At 42.2% G+C, this 8,854-nt stretch overlaps 1 long non-coding RNA gene across 1 annotated transcript; it reads right to left on the reverse strand.

Annotated features, from left to right (window-relative positions):
- Positions 1-1,514: 1,514 nt before the first annotated feature.
- On the reverse strand, positions 1,515-8,511 carry LOC144165290 (uncharacterized). The gene is made up of 3 exons (XR_013321446.1): positions 7,841-8,511; positions 6,042-6,311; positions 1,515-3,159 (listed from the first exon to the last, which is right to left on the reverse strand). It is a non-coding gene; the product is annotated as an uncharacterized LOC144165290 (long non-coding RNA).
- Positions 8,512-8,854: the final 343 nt, after the last annotated feature.

Raw genomic sequence — 8,854 nt, forward strand, 5'->3', positions numbered from 1 at the left:
ACAGTTATAACTTTAGAGGTAGTTGATTACCCAAAACTTCGTAAAAAACCAATTATATGTTCACTTTGCCGAACTGCAGTACACATCCTTCGAGATTCACTGCAGAGCCTAACCATGCTGTGCAGTGAAAGCAATTAGGTGTGCAACACTTCAACCACACAAAACTTCCTTGAACCTTAAAACCCTTGGCTTCTTAGTATTGCATCAAACTTCCAATCAAGGTAGCTACCTGCAATGTTTAGTGCCTTATTCTTGAGCTGAGCAGGAAGGTTCAATATCAAGGAAGACCAAATGCAAAATGTATAGTTTCCTCCGTAATGCGGCTCATAATATAGTTCCCTCCGTACTGCGGCTCATAATCTACTTATAAAACTTGGGTACCCAAGCCATTTATTTTCGTTTGCATTATTGTTTTTGCTTTACGGAAAAATATTCATATGGTACAGCACTTGCAAGGTTTGGTGGTATTTGGAGTTTTATAAACATACCTTTAGACTAAATGACCCCACATAGCAATAACAAGAACTGCAAACATCACAGAACAATGCATACAAGTTCCCTGGTGAAGCCCATGGTTGAAATGTAATGCCATTGTTCAGAAAACATTATTTTATCATGAGGCTAGCTTGTACATGGTGCCTTGCATTATGTCCCTGCCGGTGGATGTGGGGTCATTTGTCACTGTTGCAAATGAAAAGCCAACAGCCAGGGCCCATTATTTTTTGGCTAGTATTACGAGGTGCCTCACGGTAAGCATTCTACGTCGATAGACTTTTTTAGAGTTGACTAGAACTGAAATCAGCAAAAGATTCTCTACAAAACATTCATTCTATCCGCAGCTTTAGGGTTTGCTAATTTCCATAGTTGGGTTTCTTCTGCCTTTCTTAACAACATTTTTCTTTTGATAAGAAGGTGCACAACCAAAAGCAAAAAGCTTTTCTGTAAACCTTTGGTAGCTATATAATTGTTACAAAATATTTTACTCTAAATATGGCAGCTTAAACTGAGAATATTTGCATTTAAAAACATTCAAATAAGTTTAAATTGATCATAAATTTTTAGCTGTTTTTACGCAAAACTGTACATGGGATATGAAGTGCACCACAAGGAGGGCTTTGGATTAGCTTTAGCAAATTTGGGACATTTAAGGTGCACTGAAATATCTACACATGCGCTTTTTCACTTTCTGTATCCACCAGGAAAATGGCTGCCAATTTAGACAGCGATTCTAAATAGTAGTTGACGTGCATTTTAAAATAATCACAAACATTATAGCCACAAAATTAATTTTTACAAGTTGTAGACATTGCCCGTTACACCAGACATTGGACTACACTGTCAAGAGCTTTGACATCTACAATGACGTCTACAAAGCAGGCTTATACTGGTAGAATGTTTCATACCATAATTACTGTGTGTTCAGAGCTCACGTGTGAAGTATGGATACTGCTGCTTCAGCAAGAACCGAGGATGAGCACCTTTCCTGGTTCTGAAAAAAAATAACAGAGGAAATGCCTTAAGCAGGATTCTGAAACGGGGTTGAATGAAACAAGAATGAACAAGAAATTCTTTCAAAACATGTAAAGCAATGCAAACAAATATTTATTTCAACTTATTTCTACAAAAGACCACCTCATGAAGACTGGTGGTGGGGTATTAGCTCAAAAAAAAAGCAGAGAGCACTTATACAAATGCTACAGGGAGCTTTCGCAGCCAACAATTGTTTGAACACACCTAAACTAATCACTGTTCAACAAACTCATAAAAAATGTTTGAATGCATAAGAAACCAGTGGTAAACACAGGAAACAGTTAAAACAGAATGACGGCACAAGTTTGTCCCGTCGTTCTCTTCTGTGTCCTGGGTTTTCCTATGGTTTTTCATCCATTCAAACATGTACCAGCTAGCCCAGTCCAACGCCTTGGTATCATAAAAATATGGATAGTCAATCCTTACACAAAGTTGAAAAAAAAAGAAAGTATAAAGTAGGTGACAAAATTAAAACGACAGCAAATTGGTTGACTTTTAATTTTAAATGATAATATAAAAAATAATGGCATGAATGAAAGTGAGCAGCACGCGAAGTACCTTGTTGCTAGCCCGACATTCCACTTTGAAGCAAAATGTCCGCTTTCAACACTATATAGGCTAAACATGCAATGAGGCATTCCTTTAGGCACACAAAATATACCATAATTGTTAAAAAAGCTACGAATCAGTTGAAAAAACCTGACCACGACAAATTGGAATTAGTGACTAGATACAGTTTCAGAAATACACAGCGACATCATATAAAAATATATGGTTCCCATACAAAGATTGATCATAACAAAAATTCAGGACATTTATCAGACTGGCATCAATGTGCAAAGCAGCTTAATGAAGGAAGACGGTCTTCACTAAAAACATGTTAATATTGGGAGCTCATGTGCTTCCCTGCAAGTTGGGTGTGTAAACCCACTGACATCTTAACTAACCCGCCTGAATCATCACTTGATAGACATTGAGGAATTTTACGAATTGGTTTATTGTAGCCAGCTGTCTAGTTTATTTCCCTATTTTTCTTGGTATTTCGTGTCTAATTCTAAATTTGGTGACTAGATAGCTTTTACTATGGTCATGCACTGGTGACAACGAATATTTGATTTTACTTTAAAAAAATTTCAGTTTTGTTTTATTGCTCACCAGCCAACGATCTGAAATATCAGAGGTGCTTAAAATGTATGTTGGCATTTCCTTCCTGCAGTGTAGTACAAATAATCATGACTTTTACCATAATTTGTTCACAAATCGTAATATGTGGAAAGTATTCAGCTTAATGAAAATGTCATTTCAGAAGCATGCACAATCAACAAGGCCTCAATGACTCTCATGACGTGGTCCACTTGTTTCTGTCACAAATAACCTGAGTGCAGACACATTCCACCGAAGACGAAGGTAACATGCCCTCTTGGGTGATGAATATTTAAAAAGCCTTACGAGTAAATTTGCTGCTGAGCACGTGAAATTGTGGCATTAAAACAAAAGATCCCTCTGCGGCATCTTTCACTTGGAGGAGCGCTTGACCACAAACTTTGAGAAGCTGGAAAATGCTCCATGAACCGCTCCAGCCAGCAGAAACGATGCAGGACACAAGTTGGTAGGCGGACCGTTGGCATCCTGCGATTGTGAAGATATTTCTGTTTAGTAGATGCTCTTCTTTTTGTACCACTGTTTATTTCACCTTTAACAAGCAGCTGAACTCCTTAACGTTCGCATAATAAAATGCTGCAATGCAGAACAGTTAGCAGGGTTACCTCAATTTCGCTTTTCTACGAATTAACACAATGTAGGTAATCTGCACACAACTACAATCAAAGTACAATTTTCACCTACTTCACTGCTAACATCAGCGTTTGACTGCTCAAGCACAAATACAGGTTAGACATGTGAGCAATCTGCTAAACGTATCCCCACAAACTGAACAATCAGGCATCAGAAATCGGCAAGGAAGGAGGTGTCACGTTTAAATGGCACTTTTTTTGTTCAAAACATAAACAACACCTGGAAGCTTGAAGCGTGAGAGGGGGTCTTTTACGCTGACAATGTCAGAACATAGCTTGCTAGTGGGCACCTGCACGATGTGCACAATGTGTTTCTTGAAAATGCGTGCGAAAGTTTGATTGATGTGTAGGACGAGAATTGCAGCACGTTTTGACACAGGCCTTGTGGACGCTTCTGCCTGCTAATGTCAATGTGGATTCTTGCTAGTCGCCCTCTTCGCTTCTTTCTGAATATAATGCTTTAGGCATTATATTCAGGACAACGACTGCATCAAAACGTGCAGCAATTACCTACGTCCCACACATCGGTGAAACTCTCGCACACATTTTCAAGACACGCAGTGCATACATTGTGCATGTGCCCACTAGCAAGCTGCGTTCTGACATTGTCAGCGTGAGAGACCCCCTCTCACGCTCCAAGCTTCCGGGTATTGTTTATTAGATTCCATGCGCTGAATGCAAATCAGTGTACATTGGCGAAACGGGCAATCTGCACAGAAGATTAATGCAGCACTGGAACGAAGTGAACAAGGGCCATGCAAAAACAAGTCTACTGGCAGAGCACCGTGAGAGGACGGGACACGCGGTCGACTGGAACAAGACAAAATTACTGACAACTGAGCGCAATCTATCGTCTCGATTACTGCTCGAGTCCCTCATTGTTCAGACGACGCCCAACATTATCAACATAATGGATGGCAATCTGCACCATATCTATGCAAACTCATTGCGCCGCGTAATGCCCAATATATAGCTTCGTTTTCCACAACACATGCTCACCGTGAACAAGCAACAAACCGTTAAATGGCTTTCTTGACTTGGTCAGTGACCTACGTTTCATCACTGCAATAATGCTTCTACCTGCCTACACGGCATTCCGTCAAACACTGGACTACACCACATGAGCCATTGGCGTTCTTAACCTGCACCAGAGTATATAACCTTTCACTACTGCTATGAGATAGACCCATAAACGCACTTCAATATGGCCTTTATATTTAGCTCTTGGAAACATTATGTATAATTTTACCTTTAAGTTGCACCTGCTACAGCAGCTGGTACTATACCAAAAACATGAAAAAAAAACGGTGGTTTAACACGCCAAAGCTACACTTGGGATATGGGGAGCACTGTAGGGGAAGGCTTCGCATTAATTTTGACCATCTGGGTATTTTTGTGCGCATCGAAATCTCCAAACACGGGCGTCTTTACGTGTTGCCTCCATCTTAAAAGCGGCTACACCAAGCGGTATCTAACCGACATTCGCCTCCACAGCACACCACCCTAGCCACGGCAGTGGGTTAAACATATGAAATAAAGCGAGTTTCGGAGTGCAAATGAAAATATTAATCACACGTCTTATTTTCCCAATCGATGTACCTTTTGAAATCCACCATGCAATCCCCCCTCCCCTACCGGCCTACCAAAACACCTTTGTCTCAAGAGGTAATCAGGCTGTTGTTAATGAAGTAAGTATTTACAATCCGAGACTTGCCACCGTTAAAGTCATGCACTTTGTTTTAGAGATAAGCGACATTAGCCATTTGCAGCACCAGGAGTAATTGTGCTAAGATCAGATTGAAAGCATTGACGGTAGTAGTTGAAAGAAATTGTGTGATAAATTACAACATCATCTGCAAATAGACTTACATGGGAGGATATGCAACATGGAAGATAGACCAAGCAACCTGCCTGGGGGGACAACAAAGTGGCACGAGCAAAAGAAGTATATAGTTATTAGAAGTAAACTGCATTTGAGAAGAATGAAAATCTTTTGCTTAAGTGAGGACATTAGGGTGAAGTTTGAGAAGTAGTCTGTGGTGTGCAATGCGATTGAATGCTTTAGAAAAATCGAGAAAAACTACTGCAGTTTGTAAGCCTGTGTCAATGGATCAATGTAGATCGTGAACAAATCCTGAAAGTTGTGTTTCTCAAGTAACCCTTGTGAAAACCGTGGTGATACTCGAATGTGATATTGTGATTTTATAAATAATTAGCGACCTGAGAGTGGATGAAATGTTTCCTGACCTTGCATATGGTGCTTGTTAGGGAAATTTAATGGTGAAGTACCGTCTCCTGATTTAAAGACTGGTGCTACCTCGACTATCTTCCAACCATTGAGATTAGTGCCTGTCATGAGAGACTGCGAAAAAAGCGCTGTCAGAATTCTACAGACTGCGGGATGTACTTTTCGGTATAGTATGATTATTACCAGTATGATCTGAAGTAGACCAGTTTGTATTGCAAGTTTAAAACCATATCGAAAGATCCTAAATGTTTGCTTGGCTTGATTACATACGAATACTTGCTTCAAAGTCAGTTCAATTTCTCTTCTTGCCCTTTAGTCGTCAGCCCCAGATTCTCTTCAATATCTCTGCTAAGCAATGACACGCTCCATACGCACAGCACTGCTTCATGAAAATGTTTCAAATAATCAGAGGCCACAGCACTGCTAACAGGTATACATCATGGCAAGTTCCACAACATGCAATAACTAACCTGAAAATACATAATCGGTGGGTGCACCGATATGGCAGCAGTGCCTGGACCGATGTGTCGAGCAAATGCGCTGACTTCTGAACGGGTGGTCCAAGCGGCCAGATGATGGATGAATGACCATTCCTGGCGGCAAAGCGTACGGAGCACCAACGAAAGGCCAGGCAGTACTTGGGTACAGCAGGTGCAGTGTCGGTTGGCCAAGGGAGGCCCTGGCAAAGCCTTTGAAACTGGACTGGAAGGCAGCTGACCCAGGACAGCCAGCAGCAGCACCTGCAGGTGCATAATCTGTGAGTGTGCTGACACTTGTTGAAATACAAGAAGAGCACACACAAAGCACGAATTCTTACATCAAGTAGATTTTTAATCGTTTAAAGACAGTAACCTCCAAGGCACTAATAAGAACATTCCCGGAACACCCCAAGTGAAATTTAGGTCACAGTAAGAATGTATTTATTAGACCCGCAGGTACTGTGAGTGGGGTATGCATGATATATGCAAAGCTAGCTACTGAGCTAATTTGCATGGAACGCATGCTAGCAGCTCATCTGTATCCCTTGCTTTCAATCGGAACTGGTGTGTGATAGTTGAGGCTCCTCCATTTCAATGTCTGACTTGTATTTGCACGTTCAATTCTCCAATATAAATCGAGTTGAGTGAGTGCCTACAGCTTTTTTGTTAGTCTCTGTATGGCCTGCGGTTTTGCGAAAATGAGAACTTGCGAATTGGCTCAATTTTCTGCACTAATTTAAACAATACATATGCCTCTGATATCAAGCCCCAGACTTCACGAGAGCTACTCTGACAGAATCGGCAGGCGCCTCGTAGGCGTTGTGAAATCTCCCCCACTACCCCGAGACTATGCTAACTCCCTGCGAGGCCACATGCGCGCATTTCACCTTCAATTTGCACGTATGTGAATTCTATACCTCTATGAACTCTCAGACGGGCGTCGTCATATTCGTGCCGGACTCGTGAAACTCGGCAACGTAAATTACCGCACTCGTTCGCTGGCACGCGGCCCGAACTCTCTCACCGTTTCCGGCCCTTGCATACTATTTTCTCCACCTTGCACTTTGTAAATTCTCATGTTTAACTACACCTCGTGCGCCCTCATCTCTTGCCTGCTTTTCTTCCAGCACAACTCCGTCAGCACCCGGTCGACGCGTACGCTGTCGGGGCGCGTTGGCGAGCGAGTACGGCAATTTCGCTGTTGTCGAGCTTCACGAGAACAGCACACATATCGCGGCCCGAAGACCGCGAGGCGTACGGTCGGCGGTCTCGCGAGCGCAATAGCTGCGAAGCGCACTGCACGGAATTCGTGAAGGGGGGGGGAGAGATTTCACAACACCTACGAGACGCCAGCCATGGAATCACGTGTACGCGTTTTCACATGCACTTCCAGGGAACCTCCTGTTCATGTTATTTCTTGGTATACCGCGGGTATTCACGAGGGAGGACTAATCACAGCGTTGTGCCACTCACGCGAAATTGCGACTGCGATCTGCAACCGCAAAGGCACTGTTTGAGAGACACATAAACAAACGCCCCGGTGTTAAAGAGCCTTGCGTGATGTGAAATTATTAGCAGCCGTGTACCATAGCGCGAGCATCGTAGCCAAGGTCTAGCTTCAGCGTAAATTGATGCTGACTTCTGCGGAAACGGTGGACTGGGCGCCAAACAAGTATACTAACTCACGTAGGCTCTCAGAGCAAACGAGATGGGGGTCTAGCGAATTACTGACCCATAAACACCAGAACTCATTCCAACCAAATACAGAATAATAAAAAATGCGTACTTACCCGAGCAAAAACGATGTTTCCAACGTAAAATTCTCCTTCACTGTCGTCTTCATCTCGCGGACACACGAACACGCTTTGTTCTGATGAAATGTCATCCACTTTTGACGCGCAGTATTTTATCCGGCGATGATCGTTCTTCCGGGGTCCCCATGTTCAACACACGCGTAGGTTAGAAGGGTAGACATCACCCATAAAGCTTCTATAACTATGATTTAAGCTTGAAATAGATAAAACAGATTAAATCACGCCACCAACCACTCGGCACAAAACGCCATGAAAAAACACACAAAAGTGAGAGATAGTTGCCAGACTTCAAATGCAGCACCTCTATGTTTGACGAAAATTGTGTTACTACTGTAATGTTGGTAATTATCTTTCTGCTTTCAAAGTCTGAAATGTGTTTATAACTTAAATTTAAGGTTTTTAAACACAAAAAGTGAATACACATAAAGTAATTGACATATATACTGATATTGTAAAGAGGTTTGACGTTTGTTTTGGTTTTGTTTTCACGGCGGGCTTCTCAAGAGAGAACGTGCGAGAAAACGAGCTACTTTGGGTTTAGGAAGAGGGCGGTAAATGTCGGCGTGATAGAAAGCAAGGAACAGGTGCTTACCCTGGTCGTTAAAAAAGGAGCTAATGAAACCCTCACGTAAAAAAAAAAAGAAAAAAGAAAAAAAAAACGTTCGACGAGGAATCGAACCAGTGACCTACAAAACAGTAAACGGACGCGTTAACAAACAGCTATGTCGGCGGGCGTGTTCAAGGCGCCTAAAACAACTCTATACTTACGTAAGTTGTCAACGAATATTGTTGCTTGTGTCTAGTCATCGCCTCCTTTAACGATGGTCTAGTTTATGCTGCATTTTTGAAATTCTGGCTGTCCTAACGCTTGTTTCTCACGCACCGGTCTTGCAGACGAGGCCGCATTGCTAGCGCTGCAAGCGATTGAGCCAAAGCTCCATTATTTGACTCAAGCAAAGCTATCGCAGTCAACCCGACCTTTTCTGCGCA

Source organism: Haemaphysalis longicornis, unplaced genomic scaffold (genome assembly GCF_048455015.1).
Source record: "Haemaphysalis longicornis isolate Haplotype H1 unplaced genomic scaffold, Haemaphysalis longicornis Haplotype H1 scaffold_14, whole genome shotgun sequence".
NCBI classification, from domain to species: domain Eukaryota; kingdom Metazoa; phylum Arthropoda; class Arachnida; order Ixodida; family Ixodidae; genus Haemaphysalis; species Haemaphysalis longicornis.